This window comes from Eumetopias jubatus, unplaced genomic scaffold (assembly GCF_037043125.1).
Source record: "Eumetopias jubatus isolate StellerSeaLion01/CBP00866 unplaced genomic scaffold, mEumJub1_p1.0 scaffold_8, whole genome shotgun sequence".
NCBI classification, from domain to species: Eukaryota; Metazoa; Chordata; class Mammalia; order Carnivora; family Otariidae; genus Eumetopias; species Eumetopias jubatus.
The window spans coordinates 13,956,956-13,977,937 of NW_028274814.1; the positions used below are offsets into that span (position 1 = coordinate 13,956,956).

The 20,982-nt window shown below is 40.2% G+C and overlaps 1 non-coding gene across 1 annotated transcript; it reads right to left on the minus strand.

Moving 5' to 3' along the window:
* Positions 1-15,522: 15,522 nt before the first annotated feature.
* Positions 15,523-15,624, minus strand: LOC114217364 (U6 spliceosomal RNA). The gene has a single exon (XR_003610967.1). It is a non-coding gene; the product is annotated as a U6 spliceosomal RNA (small nuclear RNA).
* Positions 15,625-20,982: the final 5,358 nt, after the last annotated feature.

Below are 20,982 nucleotides of genomic sequence, written 5' to 3' on the forward strand. Positions count from 1 at the left end.
GTATCATCGGTAACTTTGGTAAGTCATCGGTAACTTTGGTAAGCAGTACCAGCATTCTCTGAATAAAAAGAATTAACTGAAGTCATTAGATCAGACTCATACTTTCCCGGATCTGGGCCTTTGTTCATCGTGCCATCTCCCTGAATTCTTCTCTATGTGGTTAACTATCCATGTTCTACCCATACTCAAGGGGTCTGCTCAGATATCATCTTCCCTTTTCTGAAATTCTATTGCACTTGCTGTCTTTATACCTTGTCTTAGTCCATTCGGACTGCTAAAACAAAAACCACAGACTGGGTGGCTTATCAACAATAGAAATGTATTTCTCACTGTTCTGGAGGCTGGCAGTCTGCGCTCGGGGTGCCAGCATGGTGGGGGGAGGGGGCAAGGGAGCTCTCTTGGGCCTTTTTTGTAAGGACACTAATTTCATTATAGGGACGTACTCACCTCTTAAAGGCCCCACCTCCTAATAACATCACCTTGGCCGGTAAATTTCAACAGATGAATTTGGGGGAAGACATTCATTCCTTAGCACACCTCCTTTAGACTTACCATTTTCTATGCTTACTACTTGCTTCCTTTTACTTGTTTTTTCTCCACTAGTGACTGTGGAGGAATCTCCCTGTAGGATGGAGGAACAAGCTGTAAGGAGGACCAGATGGGTGCAGAAGGTGGCACATTCTACAGTGGGACATTCTGTAATTCAACTGGTCTTTCTCTTTAATGATACAGTACCATGAGCATAGAGACTGTGCCATATGATATAGTGTCTACAATCTGTAATAATAATTAGGTGTGTTTCATGGTTTGGGGTCAGAACCCTAGTTTGGACAAACGAGGTGTAAAGGGCTTTTTTAGGATAATTGTGGAAATTGTAATACAAATGGGATGTTAGATAAGATGTCCCTAAGTTTATGGACATGAAAAGCTGGAGATTATTAAGTGAAAAAAGCAACAAACAAGACAAAATGTACAGACAGTATGATCTCCTAGAAAAAAAGATTTGCAAGGATATACACTAAGAATTTAGTAGTCATATCAATGGGTGATGGAATGCGATCTTTTTATGATTTTATTTTTGGCTTCTCTGCATTTTCTAATTTTCTACAGTGTGCATACACTGCTTTTATTACAATAAAAACCCTTATTTTTTTTTAAAGAGGGATAATTCTCCCTGTATTCCCAGCTAACCTGCCCCAGCTTCATGCCTGTTTCCACTCCTACATCACATGTCATTTGCACCAAGGTCCATCCCGGAACTCAGCCAGAGACCAGGAAGAAACGCTAGGCATCTCATTTTCCCTCACCCACCATAGAGTCTACCTCCTAAACATTCTCCAATCTGTTCACTTCTCTCCTTCTCTTCTACCACTTGGACCTGAATCCAAGCCTGTTATCTCTTACTGGGGAATACTGTTCACTTCTCTCCTTCTCTTCTACCACTTGGACCTGAATCCAAGCCTGTTATCTCTTACTGGGGAATAAAGTGACAGTTACTCCACCAACCTCCCTGTCTCTGGTCTCACCACTGTGAGCTATCTAAAATCACAGTGTAACAGTACCATTCTCTTGTTTAAAATTTCTCAGTGGTTTCATATCCCACACAGGATATGGGCCAGGCTCTTGGTATGGGATGGAGAGCTCTTTAGGATCTGGCCCTGGGCGATGTCCCTCCTCATCCCTGTCTCACACCACCCTAAGCTCCAGCATTACCAACCTATATGTAGCTCCCTGCACACATTATGCCCTAATGTGCCTTGCTCCTCTTCCTCAAGCTCTTCCTCTCATTTGAATGTCCCTCTCTTCTCATCCTTACCATCACATGCCAAATTTCTATAATCCTTCAAGTATTACTCCTCCCGCAACCCTTCCCTGAAAAGCCCTGGCAGTCAGGCTAAGGGTCCCTCTTCATGCATTCAGGGCACCGTGCCTACCTTGCTGTCGTACCCACCACTTACCCCAATGGACAGAGATCATCTGTCTGTGTGTCTACATCTCCCATGAAACCAGACGCTATTCCCAAGCAGGCACTGTGAAGTGTCCCATTCACAGACATGGTATGGGCACAACACACATTTCAAAAGCTGATCCGAATGGTGTGGCTGGGCAGGGCGCTCCTTCAGTTGGGGGTCTCCACTCTCCCACTAGCTGTCGCCCCAATCTGCAGCACCAGGACTGTGGATTGAAGACTGCCCCAGAAGGAATAACACCCACCAAGGGATGATAATAGCCATCTCTGTGATTGACCAGATTGTGAAGTTACTGGAAAGCCCCAGCCTCCCAGGCTCCAGATGCTTACCCGAGCCAACCCTGGGATGCGTCTCTTTCCATCTGGCTTCCTGCCATGTAGACCTGAGTTTTGTTCCAGCACAGATAGACACAGATGCTCTATGCCTTCCAAAAAGTATCTTCTGTAGAACTTAACCTACTTTATCCAAACTTACTCCACTCTGGTTTAGTCCCAGATATGGGCTCCTGGGCAGCACAGATCCTGCTGACTAGTTGTTCCCTTGTCATTGCCTAAACCTCGCTAAGACAATGAGCCTTATCGTTCCACCTACATCATAAACTCCCCAAGAACAGAGCCAATGCATCTATATGTCCTTGTATCCCGAATCACGCCTAGCTCGGTGCTTTGCATATAGTAAGTTTCAACCCATCTTCATGGATTCAGTAAATTCTGAACATTATTTTTCAAGCTACTCATAATTCTGTGCTCTATCTGCTAACACTATTTTTAACATTTCAAGAACCGCTCTACCCTAATCATTGGTTAGTACCTTTAACCATCTCTCCATCTTTGGATGGTTTTAAAGTCTACTACTGCACACTCCCCATAAATTCATTTATTCTCTGATTTACCCCTCAAATATTATTTTGAGCACATTTTAAAGCATCTTTTGCCAAAATCACACTGGGATCAGCTATACTGTGAAAATAGGCACATTTGATTTTTTTCAACTGCCTTCAAATGAATTATTAAATTCTCTTTTTTCTTCCAAGTTCTGTAGGTATTGTTCCATTATTTCCTATGTTCCACTGCTGGAGAGGAGAAGTCTGACACTAAGCTGGCTTAGTTCTTTTGGAAGTTATATCCTTCCATGCCTTCCCTTCTTCAGCCTGTAGGATGATGGACTGTCAGCTCTCAGCCTCAAAACCAGGATGGGGCTTGCATTTTCCCGGCTAGAGTCCTCTGAGTTCCAGTAGACCATCCGATTGCAGAGAAGAGACAGTGTGAGGGCTGGGTTCTGGGAGCCACATATTCAGGGTTTGGAATAGAACGAGTGAAAGCAGCTCAGACTCTGAGCAGGACCAGAAAAATCTTCCAGGCCTCCATTTCATAGGAGAGTGGGCGTGAGCCTGGATTCAAGGGCTGGGGCTAGAAAGATAAGATCCTTTCTAGATTTAAACATTTAACTACAATATGTACTTTTTTTTTTACAGTGTCTTTGAAACATGCATGATTTATCTTCTTTCTACTCCCTACCTCTACCCTACCAGTGACCACCTACCTCGAGCCTTTGTTCTTAGATTTATTTCAGATTTAGATGTTAAATGCTTTTAGGTTTATAAATAGATTTTTTTTCTATACTTAGTATTTCTAATCTATTTGTTCTACTTACTTTTTTCATAACAATAGTTTATGGGTTGGCAGCTTCCATATCTGCCTCTTACTCCAATTATTTTCTACAGAAGAAGACACAGGAGAGTATCTTCGTGGCTTTGAGTTAGGCAAAGATTTCTTAGATGGGATGTAAAAAGCACAAAAATAAAAGGAAAAAATCAGTAAGTTGAACTTCATCAAAATTAATGATGTTTACTTCTTGGAAAACACCAGGAAAAAAAATGAAAAGGCAAGCCACAGATTAGGAAAAAAATATGTATAAAAAGTATATCTGATGAAGAACTTGTATTCAGAATACAAATAGAACTCTTAAAACTCAGTAAATAAGAAGACAAGCAATCTGATTGGAAAAATGAGCACAAACGTTTGACTGGACATTTACAAAAGAATATTTGAATGGCCAACAGGCAGATGGAAAGATGCTTCACATCATTGGTCAGTAGGGAAATACAAATTAAATCCATAATGAGATGCCACTACACGTCCACTAAAATGGCTAACATCAAAATGACTGCTAATACCAAACGTGGGTGAGGAAATGGTGAGAAGGTAAAACGGTACAACCCCTTTGAAAAAGTTTGACAGCTTCTTTAAAAGTTAAGTATGCATCTACCTTAGGCATGTACCAATTTACCAATGTACCAACATTTTAATTCCTAGCTACCAAAGAAAGATGGAATCATATGTCCATATGAAGACATTCACATGAATGCTCATAGTAGCATTATTCATAATAACGCCCCAAATGGAAATCACCCAAATGTTTGAAGAAATGAACTTCTGAAATATACAACATGAAGGAATCTCAAAACCACCATGCTAAATCAGGGGCGCCTGGATGGCTTAGTTGGTTAAGCCTCCAACTCATGGTTTCAGCTCAGGTGGTCATCTCCCATAGTGAGATCCAGTCCTTTTTGTGGGCTCCCCGAGGGGAGTCTGCTCGAGACACTCCCTCTCCCTCTGCCCCCCCACCTCTCTCTCCCTCTCAAAGAAACAAAACAAAACAAAAACACCTTGATTATGGTGGCACAACTGCGTATATTTATCAAAACCCACCAAACTCCCTACAATGGGCAATTTTATTGAGTGTAAAATATACATCAATGACACTGTAAAAAAAACTATCTATATATGTATATATAATTTCCTTCACATTCTAAAGCATTGCCTTAAGCTAGTCATCTACACATGATTCCACTTTCTGTGGTGTTAGATGAAATAATACTATTTATTGCTTTCAATTAAAGTTTTATTTCAGTGTGTGTGTATTTATTCCAAACATCCTCTTTTACTGAGAACTAAGGAAGTATTAACTACATTTTTCTTCTGCTTCATGAGCAAATCTATTTCATGGGGGGAGGGGGGAGATTCTTCTCTAAGCATTTATAAATTATAAATTTGCTAGTGAATTTGTTCACAATTCCACTTGTTTTCTTTTTTTTTAAAAGATTTTATTTATTTATTTGACAGAGAGACACAGCGAGAGCAGGAACACAAGCAGGGGGAGTGGGAGAGGGAGAAGCAGGCTTCCCCCCGGAGCAGGGAGCCCGATGTGGGACTCGAGCCCAGGACCCTGGGATCATGACCTGAGCCGAAGGCAGACGCTTAACGACCTAGCCACCCAGGCACCCAATTCCATTTGTTTTCTATTTTCTCATTTTGGAGTATGATTTGTTGGCCTTTGATGACTATGTGGGAAACCTGTTTTCCAAGCCTCAAAGGCTTGGGGGGAAGGCTCACGGTGGGGGGAGCAGAGGGAGTGTGGGACTCCGGATCTCAGAGCCCAGAGCCAGAAAGCAGGAGCCGACGGGAGCTTTGCATGCCACCCCCCACCCCTGCATGTGGAGAGCAGGCGCCCGCGTAGGAAAAGGGCAGTACGGTCCAAGCCCCGCTGACCCGGCGCAGACCGCAGAGACTGGAGGCTGAGCACAGCTCCCGCGAGGAAGAGCGGGAAGACGCTAGCGAGGATGCCAGGTCTCGGCGAGGGCAGAAAACTGGAGAAATGCCTCCGGACAGAATCTGGAATAGTTCCAGTTGATTCTCACAGCGGCTTCTGGAAATTCTCTTCTTTAAGGATGGACATACAGGAGGCTGAGAGTAGAGGCTGAGTGCTCCTACAGCCTCCCTACCCTCGCCTCCGAGTCCTCCCAGGGCTCCCTGTTGGGGCTCCTGCAATCCCTGCGCTCTCAAGATGCCAACGTCCTTAAGGAGCTTTGTTTTTCAAAGGGGGGGGGAAAAAACAAAAACAAAAACAAATAAACCCGTGACAGCTTCCTTAGGTCTCTAAAGAACATCTGCCTTTAGTTCTCCTCAGGTGGGCTATATATTTCTAACAGACAGAATGAAATCATTGTCGGAGTAACTGCTATTAGAAAAGGCTTATTAGGGGCGCCTGGCTGGCTCAGTCCACAGAGCGTGGGACTCTTGATCTGAGGGTGGTGAGTTCGAGCCCCAGGCTGGGCACGGAGCCTACTTAATAAGAAAGAATAAAACGGTTTATTAAATCCGATTCTCCCCTTCTGAATGCCATCCTCATCCCCCCCCCTTCCCCTGCCTCCCTTCTCCTTTCCTAAACCAAACAATTGTGTGCTGCCCCCAGCACAGGTCCCTCCAGGGAGATGTTCTCTCTGCAGAGACAGAGCCCATGTTAAAGAGTATCTTTGTGTTTCCAACGCCCTTGCCCTCAGTCCACTGCTCAGGAGCTATTGTTAAGTGAGGCGGTGGGATGAGAGAAGGCAGAAGCCTCTCAGTAGACCTTCAAATGCAGGTGGAAAGGAGAAATATGAATGTATTCGGGGATAATCCCAGAAAATAGGAGGGAACAAAGGAGTTGTAGAACAAATGGGCTCTGAGAGAGTCTTATGAAAGAAGTAGCATCCGCTGATGACCACAGAAAGGAAGAGACGGTTATTATCTAAAGATTCAAAAAGACTGGCATATTGTTCTGGCCCAGGGCCAGGCGCGCATGATGATCTGGCAAGGATTATCAGAGATCTGTTAAAGCATGGATCGCATGTGTGCTGAAAATGTGTTCTTTCTCTGGGTTTGAGGTGACAGACAGCCACATCACACGCCATCCCTTTCTCCATCCTGGTTCCAGCCAGGCAGTAAACCCAATTGTCACCCAGTCTGTCTCAACCATGTGGTTGCCCTAGCCAGCTGAACAAAATATTTTCAGAATGTGGAATGTAAACAAGGTTCCTACTGTTAACAATTCCGTGTTACTTGCTTATGGTTTGTTTTATTTTATTTTATTTTAAGTCGCATTTAAATTCAAAAGATTGCCAGAGTGCATGATGCATGTAAGCAAATCAGAAATATAGATTAGAATTGCAACTGATTAGTTAGCTGTGGAAGTGTCTGTGTAAATGGAACAAGGAGGAAAATCTATTATGCTCCTGGGATATTGCTTCTCCACAGGAAATTCAATTGTGAAAAGGGCTTTAAAAGCAATGACTTTAGTCATCTGTGTTTTCTACACACTGGTTACAGTAAATGCTAATAGAATACCTAGGCAGCCCTCCGCCGGTGGCTCAGCTTCACAAAGAAAAACAGGGAGCCGTCCCAAGACGGAGAAGTCCCACAAATATGCATTAGCAGACGGTGATCACAAAATGTGTTTCTCTCGCGCTATTGAAGACGTTTTTCAAGAAAACACAATTTTCCAGGTCCATTATTCCCTGTTGTTTGAAAGTACATGTCTACAGCATATGTTGCTAAGTGATAAAGGTTGTGTGAATCTTCTCGTACTCCCTGAGAATCCAAATCAAGACTTGCCTTGGTTTATAAATTTCCTCGGAACCACATTTTGTCTTCCAAATCGATAGGGAGCTAAATGAGGCATAACAATTTCATTATTTACCCACGGGCCTGTACGATTGATGTTTTCCTGGCCCAGTGCCATGAATTATACATTTTCTAAAATTTTGTCGACACTCCCTAGTTATGCTAACCCACCTTTTTTAATATTACTTGGAAGCTGGTAAGCTAATGTGAAAATGAGCTCCATTATACATTTCTTGGAGTTTTTCATGGTATCTTCTGATTGTGGTTAAGTAGCAATCCTGGGGTCACAGATGAGTCAGGCGGCAGCAGATGGACCCCGTGAGCTCACCACATTCCGTCTTCAGTTGTCTCTTACTGCTGTGCTCAGAAGTAATTGGTTTCCAGCTCACCTAATTAGTCTCATCACACTTTGTCAAGTGATACCAGCTGTATCCTGACTCACAAAAGAATCTTCCCCAGAAGAAAGCCCCACGGAATAATGGTGTGTGCCCTACAAGATTAGGCACCTAGATGATTGGAGGAACGATCACCTTGAACCACAAATTATTTGGATCGTTTGGCAAAAGGAAAAGCAACTTCCTATAACAGGTGAGATTTGAAGAAGTTTTCACCTGAGAAGGGGAATCGGATAGCTCAAGAATGGGGACTCAAGGCATGCTAGGAAATGTGGGGAGAGGATAATCCATGCTTTGAATCAAGTGCCTCTGCAGATAGATTTTCATTCCACACCTGAGCACCCTGACAAAGAGTGAAACTTCATTGTTCTCAAGGAAAGCCCCGAAACCAAATAGAACCTTCCTCCAGAGCGACAGGCTCAAGTTTAGTTTTCCTATACGTTTCTAGTTTCTTTTATAAACATAAATTTCAACTCAGGCTCTCATTAATTTGTTCTGAAAACAGATCATCCCCGGTCAGCTGTAAAATAATTATTGTCAATCCTGTTGGATTACTGTCCTACACTTTCCTATGTTTTATGTGCCCAGAATCTCCTATTTTTCATTGCATTTGCCCCCTTGTAATTTCTTATACTACAAGCATGAGCAATATAGAAATCTGACTTTAATTAGGCATCTGCTTGAAAGCCACATCTTGAGAATTTCATTGAGAACTGTTTTCATTGTGAATAATTCTCACTGAGAGAAGAGTCTTTCTTGATCTAACTTGAATCTCCTTGATCTAAATGAAAACCATGTTTGCCCATTTTATCATGAGGGGAAACATTTATTCCTCCTACTCATAATTCCAATTTGGCCTGTAAAGGAAGGGGCATCTGCCTGCACCCCATCAAGGCATGCGGGGGAAGACCCTGAAGAACTTGACATCCAGTAGGCCACGTTTCACCCACGTAAAGGGTCACTATGTTGTCCTCCCCAAATCCTTCCTTCCTGCATGAATGAGAAGAACCAATACTCCCCTCTGTTTCCTGTCCACCTGAGTGTCCCAACATACACTAAAACCCACCCTGGGCCCCTCTCCCCAAGGGTACTCTAGGAACTGGAAATCTTCAAAGAAGGAAGACAGGAGCCTTATTTTGGCCTGAGGTTGGAATCTCATCCTCTGACACAGTCTTCCTGTGTTAGGGGTGGAGAAGTAGGGGAGGAGAGACGTTGATGTGACTGTTGTATACGAGTGCCTGTTGGTCTCCATGAGCTAGGTCTTTTTTTTTTTTTTAAGATTTTATTTATTTATTTGACAGAGAGAGAGAGAGAGCACAAGTAGGCAGGCAGGCAGGCAGAGGCAGAGGGAGAAGCAGGCTCCCCGCTGAGCAGGGAGCCCGATGTGGGGCCCGATCCCAGGACCCTGGGATCATGACCCGAGCCGAAGGCAGACGCCCAACCGACTGAGCCACCCAGGCGCCCCTCCATGAGCTAGGTCTTAATTAAAGTCTGGAGGAGATGATGGTATTAGGCCACGCTATAGTCTGAATGTTTGTGTCCTCCCTGAAATTCATACGTTGAAATCCTAATGCCCATTTGTGATGGTATTAGGAGATAGGGGCTTTGCAAGGTGCTTAGGTCACGAGGGTGGAGTTCTTATGAATGGGGTTAGTGCTCTAAAAAGAGATCCCACAGAGCTCCCCCGACCCTTCTGCCCTGTGAAGCCGCAGTAAGAAGTCTGAACCCAGAAGAGGGTCCTCACCCAACCAGGCAGGCACCCTGATCTTGGGCTTCCAGCCTCCAGAACTATGAGAAATAAATTTCTCATTTGAAATTTTGAAATAATTTGAAATTTGAAATAAAATTCTCAATTGTTTATAAGCCACCTAATATGTGATATTTTTGGTATATAGCAGCCTGAATGGACTATGACCTCAACACCTAACATCTGTCGATTCCCTGCAGAGGCTATTGTTTTTATAATTGTTTTACATGCAAAATAAGGGCGTGAGTAGGTAGCCAGGCACTTGGAGGGATCCAAAAGAGAGCAAGTCCTGGTCTCTGTCCTCAAGAAGTTCTCCATTTTATCTCCATTGATTAAATGATTCGAGGGATGTTACTAGTTCCATTAGGTCTTGTTTTTAGAAGATATTAATAATTGCATGGCTTCCCTTCTGGATATTTCTATTTTCTCAAATGTGATTCTGAGAGTGTACAGAGTATTCTACTAAGATCTCTTGAAAATGACACCCTACTTGATCTCGCAGACTCAAAACTTTGCCTTTGGGCTAAACTTTAAAAATAGCATCTTTGTCTAAACAACAGGCACCACTTTGGCTGTTCTTGTGGCATCTGTGAGTGTGTCGCCTTCGCCTTCTCCGCCTTTCTCACACTTCTGGTGGAAGGTGCTGGGAGCAGCTCTCCCTGATTCAGACAGGTACGCGGCATGCATTTTAGCACCCAGCCAGCACACAAGTCAGGGAGCCAAATTACTCAAGAAATTAGATTAAATGTCATTGGCTGGTTCAAACCTGAGTGCTGGACAGAATTCGGGTTATTACAATATCTCCAGATTGTTTTGTTCCATTTGTGGTAAAAATGGTTCCAAATTATGTAGATAGCACAATGTGGTACTACCCTGTTCCAGCCTCCTGAATCCTCTTTAAAATGTTTTATTTGTTACGTCTATGAATTTATCATTAGGTGGAGTTCTCTCAGGCTGAACTAACAGAGTGTTCAGAATGGATGTAGAAAAACTATTTTTCCCCTCTCAAAGGCAATTGACAATTCCCCCCAAAATCCTTCCAGGGACTCATAAATAAAATTCATGTTATTTTTTTTTATTTGAAAGAGAATACATCCCACTCACAAAGTATTTAAATCCAGAAGAGAACATAACATCCCACTGAATAAAAACAACAAATAATAAAAATGTATACATTGGTTCTATATTATGTCCCTGTTAGAAGACCCAGAGAGAGAAGAAGAAAAATAGAAGTAGGAAAAGAAAAAAGAAAAAAATTAGAAGGCCAGGTGGTGACAGAGTTACAGAAAACAAAAAACAAAGAACAAAAACATACAAACACAGGGAAAAGCAAGAGAGGGAAGCTCAGACAAATCAGGAGCATAAGCTTTAAAGAGTAACGGCCAACAATGGCTTTTTAATATGTTGCCTTTAAACAATGACATGTTTTTACAACTAGAACATAAATGAAGGAATTATCCTGGGGAACTTTACTCTCAGAGCAGACACTTGAGGTAGAACTTGAGGACTAGTGTTCTCCCACCCTTGCTTTAAAGGAAGAAATGTTAGCAAACAGAACCGAGTTTGGGGCGCCTGGATGGCTCAGTCGGTTAAGCATCTGCCTTCGGCTCAGGTCATGATCCCAGGGTCTTGGGATCGAGCCCTGAGTCGGGCTTCCTGCTCAGTGGGGAGCCTGCTTCTCCCTCTGCCTCTGCTCCTTTCCTCCCCCACCCCTGTTCATGCTCTGTTTCTCCCTCACTCTGTCTCAAATAAATAATTAAAATCTTTTTAAAAAAAGAACTTTGTTGGGGCGTCTGGGTGGCTCAGTCGTTAAGCGTCTGCCTTCGGCTCAGGTCATGGTCCCAGGGTCCCGGGATCGAGCCCCGCATCGGGCTCCCTGCTCGGCGGGAAGCCTGCTTCTCCCTCTCCCTCTCCCCCTGCTTGTGTTCCCTCTCTAGCTGTGTCTCCCTCTGTCAAATAAATAAATCTTAAAAAAAAAAAAAAAAAAAGAACTGAGTTTGTGGTATTTAGAGATTGGACTCATTTTAGACAGGGGGATAAAGTAGGAGTTTGAAAGTGAAAAGAATAAGTCACGGGAAACAAGAGTGTTGCTGTAAGCTGGTCCCCATACACCATATAACCAGCATTTGCCATAACCCTGAAGGTGGACGATCCAAATGTGGTAGGAAACCTGCAATGAAGACACTGCAGTCAGAGTCGGGCCTCCCCTATCCTGCAGCTCCCTCCCCACTTCCCTCTGCTTCCCTGACAGAGTGCTCCAGGAGCCCACAGGCCCTGGAGACATCGGTGAAGCTGTGGTAGGATGAGGCACAGAAGGTGCTGGAATCAGTTCATTCTGACTTGTGAGAACCAATTATTGCATTTGCAGGAATTCTGCAAACTGGTTGTTAAACGTAACCATCGTTAAAAATTAAATTATATCAATGTACAATAAGTAAATTATATTAAAATCAATGGGAAGAAATACACAAAACTCATCATTTCCCAGTAACTTGTCTACCTTTTATTTCTACCTATGCCCTCCCAATATTTATCTTTATTGCACCTGCAGGGTGGGAATACTATAATGGTGGATGCATCTCTTCCCCACTCCACACTGAGTGAAGTCATGCTGTGAGCTTAAAACCAGCCACGGTGAGAAGATTTGCACCCTGGACATCAGCAAATGCTACGAATTAGGGCTTTTTATTTTTCAGAGAACTGGTTGTTGACTATTTACTAGCATACCACTGGATGGCAGGGAAAGTCAAATGCCATCACCAGATTCCCCAGCGAAGAATGAAGTTCTGGAAACGCTGGAATGCAATGGGATGGTCAAGTGTATATTAAAACAACTACTAAGTTACAAGTATAGATCATTTTACTTATTCTGTCACATTGATATCATCTGTCTCTCTCTCATTTAAAAAAAAATCTTTAGATTCTTGAATTCTCTTCTGATTTCTCAAAATTTGTAGTTAATGACCCTACCCTAACTTTAATTTCCCAAGTAGATATCACTTATAAGAGGTCCTTCCTTCCATAAACTAAGCTCACTTCCTGCCCTACCTTTCAGAAAGAATGTAAACTCAAGTTTCTGATGAAATTGACCTTTATTTTTAAAGATTAAGGGTAGGTGTCCTTTCCTTAATAATGTCATCTCTATCATTTCATTCTCTATTAAGAAAGAGGAAGCAATTTTCTGGGGATTTTTTTTATGTCACGTTTATTCTGAATACATGTAATTCAACAAGGAATAATCTGACTTACCTTTGAACTCCTTATGAAGAAAGGGCTGCATAAGTAAAAAATGAGCAAGACTAAAGGGCAATAACTGGCCTACCTAAGATAAGAACTTCCAGTCACTTTATGAGAATACCTTTGCTTACAATGAACATTACAAATATAAATACATGACTGCTAGGAGTATAAAATAATAAAGGCACTTTGGAAAGCAGTTCCTCTTAAGTGAAGTGAAACGTACACTTACCACAGGACCCAACGATTTCACTCCTAGGGTACCTACCCAAGAGAAATGAAAACACATGTCTGTCCAAAGACTTGTTCTTAGCAGCATTATTCATGAGAAGCAAAAAGCTGGAAACACTCCAAAAGTCCATCAGCTGGTGAATGGGTAAGCAGGTTGTGGTATATCCATTCAATGTGCCAATAAAAAGGAGAGGACTGCCAATTCATTCCACAACACAGATGAGCCTCAAAAGCATGATGCTAAGTCAAAGGAACCAGACACGTAAGACTATGTATTGCGTGATTCCATCGATATGAAATTTACAGAAGGGGTAAAAGTACAGAGACAGTACATGCATCAGTGGTTGCTGCAGCTGAGGCGGGAGTGGGTACCATCTGCAGACGGGCATGAGAGAAACTGGCGGGATGATGGCAATGTTCTAAACTAAAGCCGGACTGTGGTGATGTTGTATCCCCGTGTAAATTTACTTACACTTGTCTAGACGCCACTTAAAGTGGGTGAATTTTATACCATGTAAATTATGCCTCAATAAAGCTGCTTGTTAAAAGAAAAACATAGTAATAGGAAAAATTAAAAAGAAAATCTTTGACTATTTTCCTTTACAAAAAGAAAGGTGGGAAGGATAAACCAGAAAACCATGAAGCTGGTTACCTATAAGGGGAGAGTGGCAGTAAGGATTTGGGGGGGGGGAGAGGGCCATTTGTACGAATATAAAATGGAGAGCAAACTGAAACACAGCAGCCCGGTTAGATTTCATATGAATAGTATAACAACACAGAAGGAAAACAGAAAAAAAGAAGAACTAATCTGAGCAGCGTATGACTATTTTGCTATGTAATACCCTCAGTTTGTGATGGAGTAATAGGGCACAGAGGAAATCACAAACACATCCTGTCCTTTTTAAAGGACGTTTGTTTTGTATAGAGGCAAGGATGAAACAATTCTGAAATGATTTTAGATTCGTTATGCAATTTTGAGGAAATAAGTAAATGTATTTTTGGGGGGACCCAAGGTTCTAACTGAAAAAGCCACATGCAGGGCACCTGGGTGGCTCCGTCAGTTCAGCACCTGCCTTCAGCTCAGGTCTTGATCCCAGGGTCCTGGGACCCAGCCCCGCATCGGGCTCCCTGCTCCGCGGAGAGCCTGCTTCTCCCTCTCCCTCTGCCTGCCTCTCTGCCTACCTGTGCTCTCTCTCTCTCTGTCAAATAAATAAATAAATAAATAATCTTTAAAAAAAAAAAGCCACATGCAAATATCGAATAGGAGAAGGCAGGAAGAAACCTGTGATGATGAATGCAATTGAAATTATGAATTCCTATACATATGAAATATGTATATGTCCCCATGTATGTGTATTGATCAATGTATGTACATAGATGTCTATGTATATTTGTATGTGTTCATGTACATGTATAGATATCCACTGATTTTCTTGTTCATCCAACTGAAAGGTGTAAGAAGCAAAGACTCCCCGGGAACAATGAGCATACTTCGCACCCAGATCTTGGTTTCTAATACTTTCTCTCATTAAAAGGAACCAAGGCTCTTCCTAGAAATGGCTAAATTCAGGACTGGGGCAGGTAGATACAAGAAAAGCCTGAAAATCTTTTTATGCCAGATATTAAGGGAGTGCTCAACATGATGAGGTGGGGGGTATCACATATCACTGGGATGCAGGAGCCAGCTTGTAGGGGCTCCACTGGCCAAATCCAGGACAATCTGAGCAGGAAGATAATAAATACAAGAGTGAATTATAAATTACTGAAAACAGGTATTTGTAAGTCCATACCTATGATCAGTATATAAACAACTGGGAAGTTCCTGCTTACAATCAAATACTAAGTGCCAAATGATCAACGAGGACAGAGTAGTAGAGCTGAAAAAAAAAACAAAAAACATTTTGCAACCATCATAGGAAGACCCATTCGGCAGAAATCAATAGATGCTGGATCCAGATGGAAATTTTGATGAGGAGCAGGATGCGTTTGCATTGATTTAAATCATCTCCCCACAGATTGCATATATATTCACACACATATATATATGAGACAGAGATGAAGTAAGTAGATAAAATGTTACTAGTAGGTAAACCTGGCAGTATAGAGATATTTTTGGTAATATTCTTACTCATGCAATTTTTCTATATTTGAAATAATTTTCAGATAAAAAGTTTAAAAATTGAAGGAAAAATCTGGAAGTTGTCCTTTATCCCAACCCCTCTTCCCAGGAGCAGACCAATGTTAACAGTTTTGTATGTGTTATTTCTAGACCCATTCCTTTTTCTTTTTCTTTTTTTTAATATTTTATTTTTAAAAAATCTCTACACTCAATGTGGGGCTCCAACTTAAAATCCTGATATCAAGACTTTCATGCTCTACCAACTGAGCCAGACAGGTGCCCCCCTAGACCCATTTCTATGCATTTTTTTTAACCTGTGGTATAACACACATAACATAAAATTTACTATGTTAACGATTTTTAAGTGCACTGCATTCAGTACAAAAGACTGGAATGCTTCTAAATTTGCACATCATCCTTGGGCAGGGATCATGCCAATCTGCCCCTGTGTCGTTCCAACTCTATGTGCTGCCAAACCAAGCACTCTATGTGTCTTTAAATGTACAGGCTCCAACGTTGTAAATGTAAGCATACCATACAAAGGAAGAAAAAGAAAAAAGATAAAGGTGAAAGATGGCTTTTCCTAGTAAAACAAAGAATGTGTGACTAGTAGACTGCAGGAATTTTAAAGGAACTTTTCAGGCAGGGAAAAAAAAAAACTATAACAGATGGAAATTTTATTCCACACAAAGGAATAAAGAACACCAGGGGAGAGTAAATATGTGTGCAAAAACAAAAACATTCTTTCTCCTACTTAATTTCTTTAGAAGATATGTGACTATTTAAGGCAAACATAATAAAGTGTGTGGGGTTTATAACATATGCACAAGCAAGATGTATGACAACAATTTCACCAAGGACCAGAGGAGGAAAATGAAAGTGTACTGTTTTAAGTGTACTATTCTTACATGTCACATGAAATGATATAAGATTGATTGTTTAAAGGGAGACCATGGGGGCGCCTGGCTGGCTCAGTCAGTGGAACATGTGATTCTTGATCTCAGGGTTGTAAGTTTGAGCCCTATCGTTGAGTGTAGAGATTACTTAAAAATAAAATCTGTTTAAAAAATAAAAATAAAGGTAAACTATGATTGCTTATGGTGTGTTAGATACTGTAAATCCTAGAGCAACCACTAAAAACAATTTTTAAAGGAGATATAGCTAGTAAGCCAATGGTGGAGGTAAAATGGAATCATGAAAAGCTCAGATTCCTACAAATGAATAAAGAAACAAAGAGGGGCTCCTGGGTGGTTCAGTCTGTTAAGCATCTGACTCTTGGTTTCGGTTTAGGTCATGATCTCAGGGTTCTGAGATCAAGCCCCACGTCAGGCTCCCTACCCAGCGGAGAGTCTGCTTCCCCTCTCTCTCTCCCTCTGCATCTCCCCCTGTTCATGCACTGTCTCTCTCTCTAAAATAAATACAGCAATCTTGAAAAAAAATTAAGAAACAAAGAAAAAAGGGAACCAAGAGTATATTGGGATGAATGGAAAACAAATACTAAAATGCCAATCATATCAATAATTGCAATGAATGTAAGTAATCTAAACACTCCATTATTATATATATCAAATCATTATATTGTACCCCGAGAACTAATACAATTTATACATCAAGTATAAATCAATTTTTTAAAAACCCACTCCATTAAAAAACAAAGATCGTCAGATTGGATGAGAAAAAAGCAAGATATGCTATCTACAAGAAAATACATGTTGTCTGCAAAAAGCCAACTTTAACTATAAAGACATGGGCAGGTTAAAAATAAAAGGGCAAAAAAATCATCAAAACAATTTGCAAAAAAAGAGTAAAAGGATAGATAAATATATATTCCATGCCAGCAGTAGGCAGAATAAACGAAATTGGCCATATCAATATTGGACAAAGTAGATTTCAGTCCATAGGACCATAATAATAAAGAACCAATTCATCAAGAAACATTACAGTGTCACAGAGTTTCAAAATACATGAGGCAAAAACTGATAGAAGTAGAAGAAAAAATACACAAAATTATAAGTGTAGATTTCAACAGTCCTCTCCTAATAATTGTTAAAATATGTGGGCAGAAAATCAATAAGAATACAGAAGACTTGAATAACAGATTAACCAAATTAAATTAATTGGCATTTATAAAACACTCCACCTAACAACAGAAGAATAAACACTATTTTCAAGTATACATAGACCATTTATCAAACTAGGCCATATTTGAGGCCATAAAACAAGTCTCAATAAATTTTAAAGGATGAAAATCATCCCTTCTTAGTATATTCTCTAACCACAAAAGAATTAACCAGAAATCAATAATAGAAAGATATGTACAAACACTGCGATGTTTGCAAATTAAACAACATACTTCTAAATAACACATAGGTCAAAAAAGAAATCACAAGTGAAATCAGAAAATATTTTTAACTGAATGAAAACAAAAGCAGCACCTATAAAAGTGGGATGCACCTAAAGCAGCGTTATAAAGGACATTTATTGCCTTCAGTGCTTATGTTGGAAAGCAAACAGTTTTTCTTTAAGATTTTATTTATTTGAGAGAGAGAGAGAGAGAGAGACATCACGAGCAGGGGGAGGGGCAGAGGGAGAAGCAGACTCCCCGCTGAGTGGGAAGTCCAATGCAGGGGTTTGATCCCAGAAACCTGAGATCATGACCTGAGCCAAAGGCAGATGCTTAACCAACTGAGCCACCCAGGCACACTGGAAAGAAAACAGTTTTAAATCAAGTGTCTAAATTTCCACTGTAAAAAACTAGAAAAAGAAGAGCAACTCAAATCAAAGTGGAAGGAAAGAAATAATCAGAAATCAATAAATAAATGGACAAACAATAGAGAAAATAAAACCAAAAGCTGACTCGTTAAAAATACAACTGATAAATCCTTATCTTACACTGAGCAAGAAAATAGAGGACAAAATCACCAGTATTAGGTATGAACAATTCTACATATACTAAAAAGATAATGTGGGAACTTATGAATAATTTCAAGCTAATAAACTCATCAAATTAGATAAAAGGAAAAGATTCCCTGAAAATCAGAACAACTAAAGTTCACTCAAGAAGAAACACTTTAAGGATCTCAATTTATATATATATTTATATATATATATATAAAGATCTCAATTTATATTAAAGATACTGAAGTTGTGGTTATAAACCTTCCTGCAAAAAAAACAAAACAAAACAAAACAAAAAACAAAAAAATTAGTTCCAGGCATCTTTATCGGTGAATTCTATCAAATATTTAAGGAAGGAATAAAACCAATCCTACACGAAAAAGTAGAGGAGAGAAAACTTTCCTATTTTATGAAACTAGTCTTACCCTAATACCAACACTAAAAAAAGAAACTAAAAGAATAGAAAACTGCAGACCAATACACTTTGTGAATGCAGACACAAAATCATTAAAATTTTAGTAAATCAGATCCAGTTAAATATTAAGAAAGAACATACCATGACCAAGTGGGGTTTATCCCAGAATTTTAAGATTGATTCAACAATGCAAAAATCAGTAAATGTAATTCACCATAGTAACAGACTAAGAAGGAGAGGCTATATGATCAACCAGCTCAACAGATACAGAAAAACATTGGGCAGATTTCAAAACCCATTTATGATTAAAAAAAAAAATCAAACCAAGTCTCAGCAAACTAGAAAAAGAAGGAAATATTCTCAATGTGATAGAGGAAATCCACCAAAAATGTAAAGTTAGCACCAACCTTAATAATTTAAAACTGAATTATTTTCCCTGCAACTGGGAGGAAGTCAATAGGACTCCTCTTGCCATTTCTATTCAACCGGAGTTCCAAGACAATGATATAAAGCAAAAAACCAAAATAAAAGCCATGTAGTTTGGAAAGGAAGAAATGGCTCTGTGGTTGTTCATGTAGAAAATCCTAAGGAAACTGCCAAAAAGTAACTACAGCTAAGAAGTCAATCTGATAAGGTCACAGGATACAAGGCCAACATACAAAATTAATTGTATCTCTAGAGGCTAGCAACAGACAGTTGGAAATTGAAGATTTTTAAATAATATCATTTATAGTGGTATCACAAAGCATGAAATACTTATGGGTAAATTTAGCAAAATATGTGATGGTATGCACATTGAAAATTCCAAGACTTTGCTGAGATAAATTGATGAAGATCTAAGTAAATGATGAGACATACTTTGTTTATCATTCAATTGGCTCAATATTGCTAAAATATCAATTCTCCCTAAATTGTTCTATCGGTTCAATGCAATTCCAGTCAAAAGTCCAGCAGGATTTTCTTGTAGAAATTTACGTACAGATGCAAAAACCTAGAACAGTCAAAACAATTTTGGAGAGGAACAATCTTAATGTAAAGCTAAAATAATCAAGACTGTGGTGTTAGCATACGGATAGACATAGAGATCTATGAAACTGGTTCAAGAGTCTAGAAATAAGCCCACACATAAATGATCATTTCGCTTTCAATAAAGGTGACAAAATATCAACCATGAAAATATGGTCTTTTTAACAAATAGTTGAAATCAATTTGGAAAAGACAGTCTCTTCAGCAAGTGATTCTGGAAAATGAATTTTCATGTGACAAAAAAAAAAAGAGCCTCAACTTTTATCTCATATTACATAAGAAAATTACTTCAAAATGTATTCTCAACTTAAATGGAAAGTCAAAACCATAAAACTTCTAGGACAAAACAGAAGAAAAATCTTTGTGATCTGGGACTAGACAAAACGTCTTAGGACATAAGGCACAAACCATGAACTAAAAATAATAAATTGGAGATACCAAAATTTAAAACTTTTGCTCCTCAAAATAACATTGTTAAGACAGTGAAAAGGCAAGCCACATATTGAGAGAAAATATTTGCAAAATCTGATAAGGACTCATATCCAGAATTTGTAAAGAATTCACAAAATAATAATAGGCCAAGCAATCTGATTTTTTAAATGGGTCAAATATTTGAACAGACACTTCACCAAAGAAAATGCACCAATCACAAATAAGAACATGAAGGAAAAGAAAAAGCTCCACATCATCAATCATTAGGGAAATGCAAATAAAATCACAGCAGGCTACCACTATACACCCTCCATAATGACTAAATTGTTTTAAACAGGTAAAAGCAAATGTTGACAAGGATAGACTCTCATACACAGAGGAGAGAAATGCAAAATGGGGGCGCCTGGGTGGCTCAGTCGTTAAGCGTCTGCCTTCGGCTCGGGTCATGGTCCCAGGGTCCTGGAATCGAGCCCCACATCGGGCTCCCTGCTCAGCGGGGAGCCTGCTTCTCCCTCTCCCACTCCCCCTGCTTGTGTTCCCTCTCTCGTTGTGTCTCTCTCTGTCAAATAAATAAATAAAATCTTAAAAAACAAAAAAATAAATAAATAATTTAAAAAATTAAAAAAAAAGACATGCAAAATGGTACAGCCACTTTGGAAGACATTTGGTTTCTCGTGAAGTTAAATATACACTTACCATCTAACCCCACAATTCCATTTCTAGATATTAACCCAGGAGAAATGAAAATGTACATCCTGTGAAGACATGAACGTTCATCACCGCTTTCTTCATAAGAGTCCCAAACTGGAAACACAACAAATGTCATCCACGGGAGAATAGAAAAACAAATTATGGAGCACTACCTCCTATAAAGGAATGAACTTCGAGACATGGGAACAGCACAGCATGGCACACTGAAATTCTTTCCTGCTTGTTCTCATTCCTTTACCCCCTTTAGTTGCCCCCTACGTCCCCTCCACACACACACCCCTACCACTGTAAACTGGTTGAGATCAGGAACTGTTTCCTCTTTTCCATCCTAATCCCAGTGCCTAACAGAGACCCTGACAT